At 46.7% G+C, this 18993-nt stretch overlaps 1 protein-coding gene across 1 annotated transcript in view; it reads right to left on the bottom strand.

The window, feature by feature from the left end:
* Window positions 1-5908, bottom strand: part of SYK (spleen associated tyrosine kinase) — an 87430-nt gene extending 81522 nt beyond the window's left edge. The window contains exon 1 of the mRNA XM_008156863.3: window positions 5788-5908. The gene's annotated coding sequence lies outside the window, so the exon portion shown is untranslated. The remainder of the gene's footprint in view (window positions 1-5787) is intronic.
* Window positions 5909-18993: the final 13085 nt, after the last annotated feature.

The following is an 18993-nucleotide window of genomic DNA, read 5'->3' on the forward strand; positions in this document are numbered from 1 at the left end:
TGACCGAGCCCAGGGGCGGGAGGGTCAGCCAAGCCCTCTCCAACCCTCCCTGGGGGCACCCGAGCAGCAGCAGAAGGCCCTCTGAGGAAAGACCTCCGTGTGCAGAGGCGGCAGGGCCAGCTGCAAAGAACAGGGAGCCCCTGTCCCCACACACTGGTCAGTGGCTCATCCTCCCCGGTGCACAGATCACCTGCCTCCTCTCGTGGGGGACAGGCTCAGAGGGCCAACAGATGCAGCCTTACAGACTGACTCCTAGTTAACAAAGACCAGCCCTGCGGTGGAGCACAGTACCAAGCAGACCAGGAGGCAAACCCCGTGCGGGGGGTGCGATGAGCAGGGAGGGGGTCAGGGCAGAGGTCAGGGAGCAGCGAGAGAATGTCCACAGTGGGACCAGCAATAAAAAGCAAGAGCTTAACGTGTCAGTAACAAATAAAGAACGAAACGCATTCCTCAGCAATTAACCACCTGCTTGCTAAAATGGAAGACGGGAGATGCACTACGGTCAGACAGGGCTGAGGATCCTTCCTGACCTCCAGGTCAGCCTGCTGGCTCCACGAAACACATGCTGAGGGCAGGGAGGGGACGAGGGCGGGCCTCGGGCTCTGCCGGTGCTGCCAGTCAGGGGAGGCCCCTGTCCCCAGTGGCAGGCGCTCTCCCCTCTGCAGAGCAAGCCCACAGTCACTGAGAGCCAGGGCTCCCCAACCCGAGCCGTTGCTGTTGATGAAAAAAAGCAAGGTGCAGAATGGTACGGTATTAAGAAGACACACACACACAAGATGGTAGCTCCTGAAGATATGCACAGACATCCGCAGGACCAACAAGTGGGAGGAATCCCGCCCATTGCCCCAGGGTGGCGTGGGCCGGGCGGAGGTGCCGCTGCCTGTCACCTGGAAGTCCTCACTAACGGACTGGACTTGTGCATCCGTTACACAACCTGACACTTTTCAGAAAGAAAATGGTGGAGAGTTTCCTCACCTTGGAGGTCAGAGAGAACGACTCTTTAGAAAGGGCACTAAAACCTCCCACCTGTTTGGGGGTGCTACTAGCCCAGGACTGCAGGGGCGGGGTCCAGGCCACGCGCCTGGGAGGGGGGTGGCAGAGGCGTCAGCTCTCACCCGCAGGTACCAGGTGCCAGATGCGCGCGCGGCCTCATCCCGCATCACAGTGACACCGCTGTGACCTCCCGTCAACAAAGACGAAGAGCAGCTTTGAAACACGGAGTGGGACTGGATGGAACCCGGTGGGGATTCAGAACCCTACTCTCAACCGCTGTTGGTACAAATATTCAGTAACTGGGACCGCAAGGCATTAGAGCAGTCAAATGACTAGATGTTCCCAGCATCCAAGATGCAGTGAACCACAGGACTCCGCCTCCACCCCAGCAAGGACTGAGACTCCGGTAAAGGGATCCCGAAAGCTCAGGTCCCCAAGCTGCTCCCAGAACCAGCACGCCCCCGCCACGGAGGTGTGCGAGGACAGGACACGGCCCGTGCGCATCACGCCCGTGGCGCTGAGGACCCGCCGCGTGATCTGTGCGGAAAGCCCGGACTCGCCATTCCCCGGAAAGTACAACGTCTCACAATCAGATGATAAAACATCAGTGCCGGACAAATACAGAGGTGACATTGAGGCGGATTTTAAATGGAGACGCCAAAGGCTAAATTGGAGTTAAAAATCATCTTTCACTATTATGAGTCAGGTCATGTTCTGATGGAAGAAATATAAAAGCTCTACGCTGCTAATGAACAAATGACCATAGAAATACGAAGGCTGGGAGGTGCTGTCGTCAGGGATGACAGGGATTTACAGCAGGTAAAGTGCACCTACTGCCCGCGAGAGGCAGGCCTAGACACCAAAGGGTGAAGCAAAGGCCCTACTAAGTGATGTGCAGGAAATGTATTCAGACAACCAGTCCCCACACTCCGCACGAACCGATGCTTCGTTCCCAGTGTGTGTGCAGTGAGACTGAAGAGCGACTATCAGACTGGAGCAAGAAGACGGGGTTCCAGAAAAGCAGAGAGGAACGTGGAACGGAGAGGCTGCTGGTCTGACGCAGTGGGAAGCTGGGTCAGCAGTCTGAGCTCCGGCACAGAGCATTGGGGAGACACATTTGCCAGGCACGGGGCCCACGGAGAGCACAGAGCAGCCAAGCATTTACCCAGGAAAAGTCACAAGGGGACGAGGAAAATGGGATACATGACACCCTGGCCTCCGCGGCAAACGCCCCCACCATGAAGCGCCCCCCAGAGAGCACACGGCGCCCATTTGCAAACTCTCATCCTGGCGGAGGCCGGCCTAGGACGGCCGCGGCCTATTTCCCAGAGCAGGAGGTCGGCAGACATTGTCTAAAACTGATATAGCCAAGCATAAGCAAATAAGCATAGGATGGGAACTTGAGGAGAATTCTAGAAGAAAGAGCAATAAAAACGTAGAAGACTGCTTTTGGGAACAGTACTACAGAATGGGAAAGTATTGTTATTAATTAAAATTAAATAAAAAACAAATTAACTCTGGTCATACCAAAACATTTCCATGACAGCTTAACAGAAGCGGGTAGATTTAATAAGTTAAATTATTATACTGGCCAGAACAGAATGAAGATGTATCAATTAAGACAAACTAAGTGAGAAAGTAGAAGGTCACGTGTTGGACATTCAAATGCTCTTTGTAGCTACAGAGTGTAACTCCACAATCCAATGCTTCAGGCCTTCGCTGAACCGCCTGCCTCAGGCCTCTTCCTCCTCCACACCCCTGCAGCCAGGCCTGGGTCTCACCCCCACCCCAGCCCAGGCTCCCCAGTGGCCCCTGCTGCCTGCTGCCTGCTGGGCCTCCGCTCAGACCAGGCCTCCTACACTCAGCATGCCAGTCTGGAAGGCCAGCACCCCACATCCCTGCTCCCTCCAGTCCTCCAGCACAGCAGTGAGGGGTCCTGCCACCGGCTTCAGGAGCAAGGACTCCGTCTCAGAGCCTGGTCCCCAGGACAGAGGACGCTGCTCACCACACACTGCCGTCTTCATCAGTACATGTCATGGCGGCATCGCCAGCAGTCTAAGTCGTTGCTACCTCCCTCCCCTCATCACCCACCGTCGGCAGCCTCCAAAAATAAGTACATGGTTTCTCCAAGAAATGAAAGAATCAAAAGAGAGTCGGTTTTTATTTGTTCAATCTACTGTTACATAAACTGAATGTTCTTCCTGCTGGTATGTATTACCTTGGCTAAATTTGATTATACTTAAGATTCCAATTCAACCATCTTTCAAGTTTCATAGGCAAACAGTACATAATTAATCATTAAGGGTGAAAAATTCAAATTGACACAAGATAACTTTGTCAGACAAAGTTAAAAGCTAACAGAAAATTTCCCTGGTAATATAGTATCAGAATGAATAAAATTTCCTTTAAATTTTAATCAGCCTAGTTTTATTTTTTCAATCTTCCCACAATTCCTCAGTTAAAAATAAAAACTCCTTTCCAAGTGAAAAGAAACGAACCCATTCAAATCTAAGTGGAAGGGTAAGATGCTAGGACATGTCAGGCAATTTCATCCCAATCTCTCTTTAAGGCTGCCTTTTGTTTGCAATTGCTTTTAAAGAAAAAGAAAGTTAAGGATGTAGATATTTAAGGAAAGTTCTCCCCAAAGGCCTAAATTCCTAATTTTTTTCTCCACTCACTTATAGCTAAACAATTCCAAAAGTGAAAGAAAATGTTAAAACTTGCAAAGCTGGGGAGAAGAGGTGAGTTAGGGTGTAGTTAGAAAAAGTCTACTACAGTTAAAGTTAAAAAAGCAAAAATGAGCCCCGATGGTGAAAAGTGCCCTGCCATCCCTTGGACAGGGGTGGCGGGCGGAGCCGAGGGCCGGCAGAGCCAGCTGCGGGTGGACAGGAGCCAGCTCTGCTCCCGAGCTGCTGCTTCAACCTGTATCAGTAAGGCCGCACCTCCCACTCCCACGGGCAGGCTCACAGTTTAATGGTTATCATTGAAAGTTGAGTGAAATCCTGATATTTCAGACTTTTTGCGGAGGGGAAATTGCCCATCTAATTACTGGAAAGGGTGAGTATTGGGCAATAGAAAAGCAATTTGTTTTCCAAAGCACAGTAGCTTGATGGAGTCAGTTCTTTAGCCCAACTCCAGAAAGCTCTAACGAAGGTTTCTTAGCAATTTCGGGCCCCTCATTTAGTGACCACGCCTGCCCTAACGGACACGCAGCCATTTAGAGTTGTTACTTATGCCACCTGATGGGAGCATTCACAGAGCAGGTGCAGAGGCGTGGGTCCCAGGCCGCTGGGCGGGGCGAGGTGTCAGCACCTTTCTAAGTTCTGACAGACGTCGTTCCCAGCGCTGAAATTCAGATTCTAACTTTGAATTCTAAATTCTGAAAAAGTCCTGAGTTAAAAACATATCTGAGCACAAGGGTCTTGAATAATGATTATGGACATGCAATGTGCTGCATAAGTGATGTCCTACTAAAACATCTCTGGTTTAAAAACAGAGAAATTAGACCTGCACTTAAAATATTAAATATGAGCCTAAGGAAGGCTAAGGTGGTATTTCTGAGATGCAAACCTAGCAATAAAATGATCTGTCAATTTCACCCCTCAGGAAAGGCAAAGACCTAAAGTATACGCCTAACTTTCACCTTAGCTTAAACATTAAAACATTCCAGTTAGGACTATATAATCCTATATATCTGAGCACTACAAACAGAGTAACAAATCAATTTCTATTTACTGTAAAATTTCTCTAAACATAAAAAGTATGATGTAGAAACAAAATGATTTGATGAAATAATTTTAACTGACCAGATTCCTCTCTTTTAGCTCAAATGCAAATATATCCATGCACTTGGGGGGAGGGTGTGACGGGACCATTAATGAATTTAATTGCATTTAATTGAAATGCTTCCTGGATGATACAGATAAATATGTTCTGGCTAAAACAAAGAAATCAGTTAGTATAGTTGATTCCATTGCTTCCAGAAATTCTCCGTCATCGCATGATTAGTTTTTCATTATGAAGATTCAAATGTCTGGCCTCCTCTTAACTGCAGGCTGAAACGCTCTGCCACTTTAAGAAAAATGCAATTCGCCAGCCAACACTTGTACTTGGGCTCAATGAAATCCATGGCGAGTCAAGCAAACTCATTAAAACAATCCGAAACATCGTTTCCAACGTACAAAGATTCAAACTCTAATTTCCCCAATGACTGTCTTTCTAGTTTTTGAACATCCAAACAAACAGAGTCGCCTCTAAATAGTTCCTTAGTTCAGTTTCTAAAAAATTAACTCAAATTTACCTTTTACTACATAAAACTTGAATGCTCTCAAATCACTCACTGGCCAAATTAATTGCTTTACCGTGAAAACGCGTGGAGGAAGGAGTGAGCGGTCAGGAGGGCTCCTGCGCTCGCGCCCTGCGCCCTCCCGGAGGGAGCGCAGCGGCTCCGGGCTGTCAGGAAGGGCCAAGGCAAACGTGCCGCGGACTCGGCTCGCGTCCCCAGGACCCGCAGCTTCCGCACCGTCTGCGCACGACCCTGGGTCCCAGGCCCCGCTCCCGTGCGGGAGCCGCACCCCAGAGGCTCCAGGATCAGGACAAAAGGCTGCGTTCCCTGCTTCTATCTCATCGATGTCCCGTTGTCCAAAGGCCGAAGGCTCCAAGCGTCCCTGGCACAGCGCCGGGCACCCCGAAACCGGTCGAGTGGGCGCGCCGCTGCCCCCCCAAACGCGCGCTCGCCTCCTTCCCGGTCCCGAGGAGCCGGGCCCCGCGCCCCGCAGGGAGCGCGCCTCCTACCTGTGCAGCGAGGCTTGCGGCGCGGGGTCCGGCGGGTGGCGGGCGCGGGCGGTGGGTCCGTGGGGCTGTCCCGGAGCAGCGCGGGCCGCGAGGTCCTCCTTGCTCCTCCGGCCGCCTGAGTCGCCTCAGCCGCCCAGAGAGCAGCGCTTCCTCATTTTGGGCAACTTCCCTTAACGCGCCCGGGCAGGCCCCGCACTTCCTCCCGGCCGCGCCCCGTCGCTCAGGCGCCTCCTGCGCTCAAGTCCCCCGTGCGCCCCCTGCGCCCCCTGCGCCCCCTGCGCCCAGTGCACCCCCTGCGCCTAAGGGCCCCCGTGCGCCCCCTGCGCCCAATTCGCCCCGAGAGCTCAGGGCGGGCAGCGGCAGCAGAAGCGTGCGAGGATCCTAGGGAAAGGTTGGCTCCGGAGGCCAGAGGTCTGAGGGAAGGAGGAGAGGAGCCCGCTGGGTGCCCGCCCGCCTCCCTGGCACAGGCCAGGGGCCTTCTACACCAAGAGAAACCTCTCCGCTGTCTGTCACCTGCAGCCCATTCCTTCTCGGGATGACGGCCCTCCGCTCTGGGCCGGCCGTTCCCTGGTGCTACTGCTCAGGGGGGCGTCTCCTTCCCTGTGCCGGGTGTTCCCAGTCACCAACCCAAGACACCCCTGCGGACAGGTGACCTGGAGGCCACGGAATGGGGCCAGGTGGCCTTAGGAGAGTGCCGGACTCCACCGCGCACCTTTGGCTTTCGTTATCACCAAGTTCTTGACAGTGAGTTTAACTTGTTTCCTTCTACCCGCAGACGCTTGCCCTCTGGAGCTAAACTAAGTTTAATGGTTTTTCTGCAGTTCTTCAAATGGGTCAAAAACACCAGGTTTCCCCTCATCCCCCCTTTTTTTCCCGTTGCACAGTCCTCTTTACAACCTCTCCATAAAGGTTCCAGCCCCTCACATTCTCGCTAGCACTGGTTCGAGTGCCTGTCTGTAAAACCTGTACCCTGAGCCCAAATGCAATAACCCAAACGGAACCGTTAGTGTGTTAGTGTAAGTGCCACGGAGAAAGCTGGGGGTGCTGAAGGTTCACACTCCAGGGAGCCCCTCAGTCTTCCCACTGGACACTCCCATCCAGTGTGCGTCCACTGTTTAACCCCAGTGAAGGGTTTTATTGTGTTTATACTTGTGACCCCCCGACTGAATTGTGCTTCAGAAGCCGATGAAACAGCCATTGTTCTCTAAATGGCGGTTACAGGCCGTCAGGCAGGTTTTCAGCGTTGGGGGTGTGCTGGCCCCCGCACAGGACCTGTCTCCAGTTGACTAAGATGCCATTTCCTTAGGGACTGCTCATGGAGATGAGAGCTGTATAGGTCCACCTTCATGCCACCCGTTAGAGCTGCTGTGGTCCTTTATGAGTAAACTTTAGAAAGTGATTCAGTGTGCTTGAAATGATTTTTAAACATGTTAAAAGTCATCATACAAATACCTACAAAATGTCTTCCTAAAAGTCAACACATTTCTCACCGGCTTCCTTCCTTTGCCCCATGCCCTGACTTTGCTTTTTATCTTTCACTAGGGGCCCAGTGCATGACTTCGTGCACCTTGAAAGGACCTGTGTGCCACGAGGCTGCACGGGGCCCAGGGGCGGGTCTCAGCTCACCCTCCATGCCCCCACACAGCCCCTCCCACTGCGGCCCACGGTCCCCTGTCTGCTGGCAGCCCCACTCCCGCCTTCGCCGCTCCCATACACTGATGGCACTGGCCCCCCTTGTGCCCGCTGATGGTGTGGAGCAATTGGGGCTGGCGCCAGCAGCAGGTATGAGCAGTGGCTGCTGCCCCGATCGCCCCTCAGGAGCAGGGGGAGGTGGAGAAGCCCTGAGGGGCTATCGGGGCTGGCAGGCGCCGCTTGCACTGCTGACGGCACCAAGCGATCGGGGCCGGAGCTGGGCACCAGGAGTGGGTGCAAGCAGCAGCTCCGGTGCCAGCAGCAGGTGCAAGGGGCAGTGGGTGTGAGCACCGGGCGGGACCGTAACGCGTGGGAGTAAAGAATTTTCAGTAACCACCAGAAGCTTGCCCCAATGATGGTGACTGGCACCCTGCCTTGGTCTGGCACCCTCACTCATCTGCTCCACCATCCCACTTTGTCCGATGCCCGCCATGTTCCGTGCACACTCCCTGGTGGTCAGCACACATCATAGAGACTGGTTGTTCAGTTGTTCAGTTGTTCCACCATTCGGTCTATTTGCATATTAGCCTTTTATTATATAGAACTAGTGGCCTGGTGCACAAAATTCGTGCACATGAAAAGGGAATTAATTAGAGAAAATATTTTAATATTGCTATTTGCCCTTTATAATAGACATGTCAGAGATGAAAGAAAATTAGTAAAATGTATATGAAAATAATATATAAATTTATTAATAAGTAAACAACCACATGATATAACAGCAACAAAGACATGATATAAAAACAACAAAAACATGATGTAAAAACAACATTGATGCAAACAATGACTGATAAAGTGATTAAACTTATTCTAATATCTCCCTGTATACCACATTTAGAGTAAAAATACTTTCAGAGTGCTTGACTAATTTTTTTTGTGATGAAGTATTTACAACTTTAACTTTAACATCACATGCTCTTCGAACTCGAGAGAAAGCAACATATAACTGACCATGTGCAAAAACGGGTTCAGGTAGGAATATTCCTACTCTGTCTAGAGTTTGTCCTTGTGGTTTATTAATAGTCATCACAAATGCTGGCATCACAGGAAACTGTCTTCGAATTAATTTAAATGGGAGGCCAGTGTCAAATGGGGACAAATCAATTCCTGGAATCAGAACAATTTCTCCCTCTGCAGATCCTGTTAATACTTCAGCTTCGATAATGTTAGGTCATAATCTTTTGATAATGAATCTGGTACCATTACAAAGATCCCTTTTACTATTAAGATTTCTCAATAGCATGATGATTGCACCCACTTTCAATTTTAATTTATGACACGGCATTCCCGAAAGAGTAATACTATTAAGAAATTCGATGGGAAAATTTTCCTTTTCAGCATCATCTGTTGAATCAATGGAATCATCACTCAAATATGTGTGAAAATCTCCATCGAGTATATCCAAAATTTCTTCATTTAATTTTTGAAAGTGCTCATTTTTTGGACAAAGAATTTCACATTTAGATATATTTTTAATATTATCTATAGATCTACTATTTACAAAGGTAGCTTCAATAATAGATCCATTACAAATCATTTCACAGGGGATTTCAATAATATCCATTTCTAAATGAAAACTGCTACCCAGTTTGCCATCTCCAAGTTTTACTAACCATTCACTATAAGCAGAATCCTCTGATCTCATATTTGTTTTAAGAGACAACTTTCTGAAACATCCCCAAACATTACAGTACCTTAAAGTCTTTTGTACTATTGCCGATCGCATAGCATGCGGCACAATACTGAGACATTGTCGAAAATCCCCCCGAGAAGTTGAACTTTTCCACCAAATACAACTTTCAAATTCATAATTTCTCTTAGTAATCTGCCTATGGCATTTATGGCCTGACTGGATGCCATGGTGCATTCATCAATAACGAGAAGTTGGGCCTTTTTAATGGTTTTAGCAACTTCACTCTTTATATCGAGTCTAGATATTGAAGTTTCATTTAATGGAATTGGTAATTTATATTGGGAATGAAAGGTTCTTCCACCGAGAAGTAAATTTGCAGCAATTTCTGTAGACACTGTGGTTAAAACAGTACCACCACGACCTCTAATATAATGTATTAAAACTTTATAAAGATGTGTTTTTCCACTACCACCTGGACCATCCAAGTAAAAGCATTTGGGGTGTACAGTTTGATCTTTGATGGCTGAAGTTATAGTCTGAAAGGCTGCCAACTGTTCAATATTCAGATAATTTAGCAAAACCTCTGCCTGTTGTTGCTCGAACAATTCATCACATGTATTTGTATTCGTTAATAAAGGATAGTGTGGAAGTTGGAAATGTGAACATTTCATTCCATGCAATGTGAATACCTCCTGAATTTCGTTAAGGGCATGCATTTCACAGTTCACACAGGCACCTTCTCTTTGGTGCAATTTCCAACAAAAATCTTCAATAAAATGAGATTTATTCTCATCCCATAATTTGTCTGCATCAGAAGGACATGCAAACACACATATATATGCAAAAAGTTGCCATAGTTGTTTGGGCATATTAAGGATGATCACATCATCAATCGTATCTTTCCAAATAGTGTTGTCGATTAATAATCCTCGATGTTTAGCAGCTTCATGAAATGTATCATAAATTACACCTCTTACAGTTTGCAGATCATCAAAACTTATCGCACCTTTTACATGCAGAAGCAAAAGTCTAAGGTAATATTCGTTCTGGTTCTCTAAAGCTCACAGTGAACAGTCTACCTAATACTTTATTTCCATCCTTTTGGTGTTTTCTCCACAAAGAATTACTAAACACATAATGTTGTGAAATCTCCCAATAATAATAATTGTGTGCATCAGAATCTTCTCTATTCGATAAAAACCAAGCCATCAAAGTAGAGTTATGCCTTCTAGCCCTATCTATAACTGTAGCAAAATCATTGGCATGATAATACAAATTTTGTTCATTTGGCAAATGAATAGCTAATCTTATGATTGCATGAGATTGGTCATGCATTCGCATTGCAAAGTCTCCAAACAGCCTCAGGAGCGCTCACATACCTGGAGTCAATGAAGTCCTGTATTCATCATGATTGATAATATTTTTTTCAGAAATTTTAATATCTGTGCAATTGTGCCCTTTATAGACACATTTAAATAAATATTTGACACTTTTAATTGATGCGCAGACTTCAACACTTATATGACCATTATGTTTAAGGCACAAATACAAGTTATAAGGGACAATCCAAGTGTTATCGACAACTTTATTTCCAATAGACATGGTGCTACCAGATCTTCGTTTGTATTTGGGATATCCATCAATATTTCCAATGGTTGCATTTTGAAGTTCTTTTGGATATCTCTTTGGACATTTTCCATTTTCCATACATGGACTATTTGGATTTTGTATTCCGCATGGTCCATGTACCATATTTGATTTTACAATTTGAAAAAGTCGAGGACACTGGTTTTCATCTGGAATTTCTGCCTTAACTATACGATCAATGTTATCTTCTGTTCGTGATTTGGATTCACTATCTAATATCAATACTATGTGACCGTGAGGCAGTCCGCGTTCTGAAATTCAATGCCATGAATTTTTGCTATTAATGGAATTTACATTTATCATTTAAAAGAGCATTCAGCTTAATATTAAAAACTCTGGCTACCAAATCAGGTCTGTTTTCAACTTTTTGCCAGTGTTGTAGATTGTTTGTAATATCTGCCCATTTGGGGTTGCATGTCATGGTTATGAGTAAATCGGGCTCAAACTTCGTTACAATTGCCATAGCAGCCTGATATCACTGCTGCATATTTCTGGGACTACCCTCAAAAGATGATGGAAGTATTACCATTTTACCAATCGGCACATTGTCATTTTCATATCTAGATGTGAGATAATCCATCAAACCACTATATTTTTCAACTCTCAACTTAGATTGGTTTGCTTTAATGAAGTTTATTCGATTGGCTTCCATTTTTGAATATGAATCAACAATAAACTGTTGAGTTAATTTTCCTACATTTAAAATAGGATTGAACGTGTCCTGCACAGAGAGATGAAATCCATAATACTGCATTTGTGTGACTCCTGTCCTTACATTTTGTCTAGTATTATTGTTGATTACACTGTTGTCTCTAAGTCTTAATGCAATATCTGTTCCCCAGCCCTTTTTACCATGTGGAAAAAGAATAGGATATGTCATTGCATCTAATGTAGGAAACAGGATACCGATTTGTTTCATTTTAGTGGCATTCGGATTATTGGGATCTGGTTTACAATGAATGAGCAAGTCCCTTTCAAAAGGAGGTTCTCCATCTTGGTTTCTGAATATGACAGCAACCTTGGTTACACGGAGAGAATTATATCTCCCTGGGTCACTGTTACGATCATATTTAATTGCCGTAGTTACTTCCGTGGGAGCAATACCTTTTGCTGCTGCTTCAGATTGGGCTTCCTTTTCTACCTCATGTAGCATCTTGTACGATTTTGTTAATTTGTTTACTTCATGCATGAGGTTGTTGATATTGATCATGAGTCTTTCTGAGCAGCCCTGGTTCTCTGGCATTGCTAATCTTTATTCGTCGCTTCAGGCATATCTAAAGTATAGAGTTGAGCAAACTTCCGAGAAACACCATCTGAAGGATGTAAAGTTCCAGTACGGTGATAAACTTGTCCGTGTGTTCTAAAACAGGATGGCCCATATCCTGATGGCGATGCAACATTTGCACCCATTGAAGCAAAAGCAAAAGAACTATTTATTGAATGGATATTTTCTATGAAATTTTTACTGTCAGAATCTTCGTTTATCATTAAATTTTTAAAATATGTTGTGTATTCTGGAAAATGTATATCATTTGGACAAACTTTGCTACAACATTGAGTAAATTTTCCATCAGATGGCTTTTCATCGAGAAATTTAGTGATAGGCAAAATTGACATCTAATAGTCATTCCATCACAACTATGTTCGATAATTGCATCCCCATTTACTCCATTTTTGCTGTGAAGGCAGTTCCTACCAGTATTGGTAGTACTTGTTAATGACTGATCTTTAGAAATATTCTGTCATCGCCGCTGTCTTCTTTCAACTTCAGAGGCATGTTGGTCTTCAGACATTTTCTGTCAATGACGCCAGTTTCTTTCAGCTTCAGAGGAATGTTGTGTCAGTCGTTGGTCTTCAGACATATTCTGTTGACGCTGCCGCTTTCTTTCGGCTGCAGAGGTACCTTGTGCCAATCGTTGGTCTTCAGATACATTCTGTTGCCAACAATGGCTCCTTTCGGCTTCAGAGGTACTTTGTGCCAATAGTTGGTCTTTAGACATATTCCCTCCTTCCTGCTGTCAGGGTCCAGGGTGCAGGTGAATGGGATTCCTGGCTGGCAGGTCGCTGATAGCAAGCTGTCCAAAGGCCGATTCTGTAGGGAATGGGGCTCCCTCCTCCCTCCTGTCAGGGTCCAGGGTGCAGGTGAATGGGATTCCTGGCTGGCAGGCTGCTGACAGCAAGCTGTCCAATGGTTGATTCTACAGGGAATGGGACTCCCTCCTCCCTCCTGTCAGGGTCCGGTTTGAAGGCCAGCTACACCCCCGATCACATGAGACCCAGAGTTCCACTGTGGCCCGGGACCCACAGACACTTCTCGCTACTGCACAGTGGTGTCCCGGGGCCCACAGACCCTTCTCAACACTGCGCCTTGGCAGCCTGGGGCCCACAGACCTTCTTGCTGCTGCGCCCCAGTAGCCCGGGGCCCACAGATCCCTCCCACCGCCATGCCCCAGTGGCCAGGGCCCACTGTTCTGTAGTTCGTCCAGGCGTTTTGGTCGTGATGGACCCTGGTTCTCTATATATTAAGATGGTAATCATTCTTAGCTGGAATTGTACCTGATCCTGGAAGCCCTCCTGGCAAAACGTGAACCAGGACGGCTCAGGGACACCCGGAGTCAGTGACTAAAGCCTCTGTTCCCTGTGGAGTCTGTTTGAAATTTCTTTAAAAGTAGTCAACCTATGTTTTCGGTTTTGCTGTGGGAATTCCACCACATGCAGTCCCTGTGTGGCACCATTGTTGGAGGGCTTTTGTGGTTCTTGTCCCTGGTGCCTGGCTGCCTGTGTGTGCTTGGTCACACCTGACTGGCAGTCACTGATTGTTCCTGAAACTTTATTTGTGGAAATTACTTGAGGCCTAGGAAGAGGGTATTTTCTTTCAGGAAGAATTTGCCTTTGCTTCTGTCAGAACCCAGGGTACAACTAGTGTTTGGACAATTAAGAAAATTCCCATCTTCTGTTTTCCAGACCAGCTAAGTGATGTGAATTTGGGCACAATTTTAGTCAACTTGTGGTTATAGCTTCTCAAGGATGCATTTCTTCTGTTTCTGCTCTATGCTCTATGCTTCCTTTTGCTTCTCCTCTATTTTGGGGTCCTCGTTTTTTGTATTCATGCATTTCTCTTCCTTAGCTTACTCCATCGTTTTGGTGTATCACAAACTTCCAGGAGTTTCCAGAGAAATGGAAGTAGATGTTATAAAGATTTCCATATCCAAAAAGTTCTACCCTCAGGTTTGATTGATGGCTTGGATTGTATAGAATTCTCCTTCAGAAATTATTTTTCTTCACAGTTTTAAGTCATTATTCTATTGTTTTCTTGCTTCCAGTGTTGCTGTTGAGAAATCCAGGCCATTTGAGTCTTTATCTGTCATCTTTTCATTCTGATTATTTATTCTTGGAGCACAGTTGCTAGTCCATTGTCTTACCTTGGCCATGCTTGCTGGCTTTCTCCACACTTTCTATTTGCTCCTCCTCTGTGGGTGACAGTTGATCCTTACATCAGGTCCTTTTACTTTCCCTTTCTGGGTGACAGTGTGAAGGCTTATTAGCCCCTTTACTGATTTTCCGTAGCCTTTGAGCGTGGAGGATGGAGTTGTGTTGCAATGTCTGGGCCCTCCCTCCTACATGAGACTGAGTTGAATATAGGTGGGTTTACCACTCCTTAGGGGAGGGAGAAGGATAGCTCCCCCGCTCTTTCAGAGGCAGTTTTAAGCATCGGTTCTCCAATTCCATGGGTCCCTGGAGGCTTCAGACCCCGATAGCCATGCTGATGACAGACATTTCTCTTGTTTCTTTGACTCCACTGCAGCCATTTTTACTACCCCATAGTCCAAAATGGGAAACGCTTAGAATAAATTGTTATTCCTTTTTCAGAATTTGAGTGAGAAGTGTCAGGATTTTGTGGACTGGCCAGGTGTGGTTTCTGGGAGGTGGGCACATAACCTCACCCTGATCCTCTCAAACTTCTGTTTTTTACATGAGCCAGCATTTCCCCGAGTTCGTCTCCTTCAGCCCTTTTCCTTTTCCTGTTTGGTCACCATTGGTAACTTTTACATTCTTGTTTGCTCTTCCTTCCCTTTTATCTTGGATGGAAAGGAGGGAGGGATCATTTTTCTTTTCTTTCTAGATCTTGGGGTCTTAATACTCACTGAATGGTTCACCACTTTTATCCAAAATTTAAATCACACATTTTTACTATAGAATATGCATTTCATATTTTAAGATTTAGAATGCAAGATCCTCATTTTATCTCTTTCAAATTAAAAATACACCAGTCACATATAATATATGATAAGATGCTTTAGGTTGCAAGGAAAAGAATATTTAACTCCAACTATAGACATAGTAAAATTTTATTGGCACAAAAGGGAGAAATCTCCAGAGTTAGGACAGTATCAGGCTTACTTCTATACAGATTATTATTATTTTTTTTTTGTCAATCCTCACCCAAGGATATTTTTCCATGGACTTTTAGAGAGAGTAGAAGACAGAGGGAAAGACAGAGAGAAACATCGATGTGAGAGAAACACATCGATTGGTTGCCTTCTACATGATCCCAGACCAGGGCCCAGACCAGGAAGGAGCCTACAATCAAAGTACTTGCCCTTAACCTGAATCGAACCCAGTATTAGGGTCACCAAAGGAGGAACACACGAGGCCAAAGTGGTAAGGGATTATAAATTTACTAGAGGCCTGGTGCACGAAATTCGTGCACTGGGGTGGGGTGTCTCTCAGCCCAGCCTGCACCCTCTACAATCTGGGACCCCTTGGGGGATGTCTGACTGCTGGTTTAGGCCCAATCTCTGCAGCCTAAACTGGCAGTCGGACATCCTTCTCACAATTCAGGACTGCTGGCTCCCAACCTCTTGCCTGCCTGCCTGCCTGATTGCCCCTAACTGCTTCTGCCTGCCAGCCTGGTCACCACCTAACCACTCCTCTGCCAGCCTGATCATTGCCTAACTGCTCCCCTGCCAGCCTGGTTGCCCCCACTGCCTTCCCCTGCTGGTCCAGTCACCCCTAATTGCCCTCTCCTGCAGGCCTGATCGCCCACAACTGCCCTCCCCTACCGGCCATCTTGTGACCACATGGGGGTGTCCATCTTGTGACCACTTGGGGGCAGCCATCTTGTGTGAGGGTGTGACAGTCAATTTGCATATTACCTCTTTATTATATAGGATTAGGTCATCTAGATACCAGATGGGCTGAGCCCCAAAATGGCCCTAGCACCCAAAGACGGGGAGTCAGAGGTTTTAAAGGACTCTGGGTGGAGCATTCTCTGGGAAGGTCCTAAGAGGAAAGTTAATGGTCTTAGCAAGTGGATGTGGTCTTAGCAAGTGCTGAGCAAAAGAATGTCTGTTGTGAAGTGGCCTAAAGGTCAGTTCCCAGGGGAGGGGGTGTTGATTCAATTATCTGATCAGACCTAAAATTCCAGCCTCCTTGTTTTATGGGATAGGGACGAAGGTCATAGCTTCTGTAGTCACTTCCTGCTGAGGGGGGGTGGTAAGATCACAAAGGGATAGACTTGGATGGTAGTTGGCTGGACGAGGATTTGAAGCAGCATGATTTCCCCAAGAGACTGGTTGGTGAAGGCTGGAGAGTGTCCTGTTGAGTGACTTGGGAGGTAAAAGATGGTCCTGAGGTTGCCACAGTATCACTTGTCTGGTTTTGCTGCTTTTCTGGGCCTGGAGCTGAAATACAACTGAGGCCTAGATGTTGTCTCTGGGGAGGAAAAGATCAGGGGTCTAAGCTGCCTGACTGGTGATATGAAAGGGAGGATAGGTTACCCTGAGGATGAAGTTCTTGTTTTCCCAGTGTTGCCCTTTGCTAGGCATCCAGAGCTTTCTGCCCCAGTGAGTTTCTGTACCTGCACATGGCCCTGGTCCATCCTCTTTTCTCCGGGGCTTAGAGGGACGATGAGGCCTGGGCACAAAGGAGGTTGTGATGTGTCTAGGGGTGGTACTTCCTGAGTACAAGTAGGGCTTGTAACCTGGTAGAGACAAACTGTTTTACACATTTAGTACTACTGGGGGAAAAGCTAGAACAATAAGAATTATGACAAATGGTCTGCTGGAAGGAAAGAGATTAGTTTGGAGGGTTGTAGTCTAATATACCAAAATGATGTTTATTCTCAAATCATTTACTCTTAAGTGTCCTTGGTTTTATAGATGTCTACAAACTGCTGTTTTACTATTTCAGTTTCCCTATTTTGCTTGTCCTGGTTCACTGGCCTGTGTCATTTATGTAACTCCCTTTTCACATTTCTCCCTACTAACCTTCTATAACTTTCACAAACCTTCTTACAACTTTCACAAACATTCTGACAACTTTAACTCACTTTCTTTTTCCTTCAAAATGCATGTTCGTGCCTCATGCCTTCTATTATCAAAACCATATGATTTATTTAAAAAATATATATATTTTATTGATTTTTTACAGAGAGGAAGGGAGAGGGATAGAGAGTTAGAAACATCAATGAGAGAGAAACATCGATCAGCTGCCTCCTGCACACCTCCCACTGGAGATGTGCCTACAACCAAGGTACATGCCCCCGACCGGAATCAAACCTGCGACCCCCCAGTCTGAAGGCCGACACTCTATCCACTGAGCCAAACTGGTCAGGGCAAAACCATAAGATTTCTTTCCAATTGAATTAGATTTTTTAACTCTTAAAAACCTTAATTTCCAATGATAATCACAATGTAAACAGCCAGCATTTCTCAGATTGACATTTATCAACACACTTTTAATACACTCTTACTTTCAAGAAATTATATCTTCAACAGAGTACAAGAGACCTTCTGTAATAAAAACTAAGAACAGGTGAATTAAAACATGTCTAGCAATCAATGTTCCAGTATTTTATGTTATTTAAAAATATTTGGATGTTTATTATTTAGCCCAGCAATGCTCCAAAGACTTTAAGTTACTGAAGACTTTGAAAAATTATGTATAGGCACATGAGGCTGGAGAAAAGGTGTGTGTGGGGGGGTGTTGGAGAGAGCAGGCCCACCAGCCTGTTCCCAGGCCTCCAGCCACTTGGATTTAAAACTACCCCATTTTTCCTTAGAGATAACATGCTATGGTTTGGGTGATAATGAGTTCAGCTTCTGATAGTAGCAGGACTGTTAAGTAAGCATTTGAAGTTTTGTAGTAAAGGAAGTTGTTCTTTGAGAAGGGGGGTGAGAAGGTGCTGAAGTGAGAGCAGTTTTCAGAGCATTAAAGGGGGTGCGAATGTGGCCTTGGGATCTAAAGCCTCAGTGAGGGGTCCCTTCATTTATGATAGAGGGGCTTTGCGAGGAGACTAAAGTTGGGAACCAGAGGCCAAAGTACCCAGCGAGCCTGAGAAAGGAGAGGATTTCTTGTTCAGAGGAAGGGACAGTCATGGAGGAGATAAGGCATTTACAGTCCAAGGAATGGCTCGGCCTTGTGGGGTGAGAGTGACACCGAGGTAGGTCACTGTGGTTCGGGACAGCTGGGCTTTATGAGGGGATGCACTGCAGCCCTGGTTGGGCACTGAGGTAGAACGAGAAAAGGGTGGATAAAGGGGGTGTCTAGTACGATGCAGTGTAGAGGTGAGGTGGCTAATGGCTGTGAGACTAGTTTGTCAACCCCCAAAACAGAGACTGAGGAGGGGACAAGGGTCCCCTTGAATTCAGGGAAGGCAGAACAAGTGGCCCCAGTGTCAGTTAAAAAGGAGATGGGCTTACCTGCCACCACATCATTGCCTGAGGCTCTGCCTGGTGATGTAAGTCTGTGGGGCCCTGTCAGGACCTGGGCAGCTTTAGTCTTTGGTGCCCAGTCCCAGGAGGTCTGGGAGTTCCAAACCGGATCCAGAGGGCGGCCTTGCTGGACTGGCTGAGGTCCTACCTGGAGGGGCCAGACTGCAGCCTGACTTCCAGTGGCCTTCCCTTCCACACGTTGGGCAGGGCCCAGGCGGGGGTCTCGGGTTTGGGCAGGACTGGACCCAGTGTCCTTCCTTGTTGCATTTGAAGCAGGGCCCGGAGGAGGCTGAGCCCTGACTTAGCCTTGTTGGAGGACCGGCACTCCGTGTGGGGTTGGTGAGAGCGGTGGCCAGGAGCTGGAAGGCCTGGGCCTCAGCCTTGGCCTGATCTCGCCTTGTTGGATTTGGGTCTCCTGGTCTCTATGAGCAAAGACCTTAGAGGCCAGGTTAACGAGGTATTTTTGAGGTGTCTGTGGACCTGTGTCTATTTTTTGACACATATGTTGGGGGATGATTG

This window comes from Eptesicus fuscus, chromosome 15 (genome assembly GCF_027574615.1).
Source record: "Eptesicus fuscus isolate TK198812 chromosome 15, DD_ASM_mEF_20220401, whole genome shotgun sequence".
Lineage (NCBI taxonomy): Eukaryota > Metazoa > Chordata > Mammalia > Chiroptera > Vespertilionidae > Eptesicus > Eptesicus fuscus.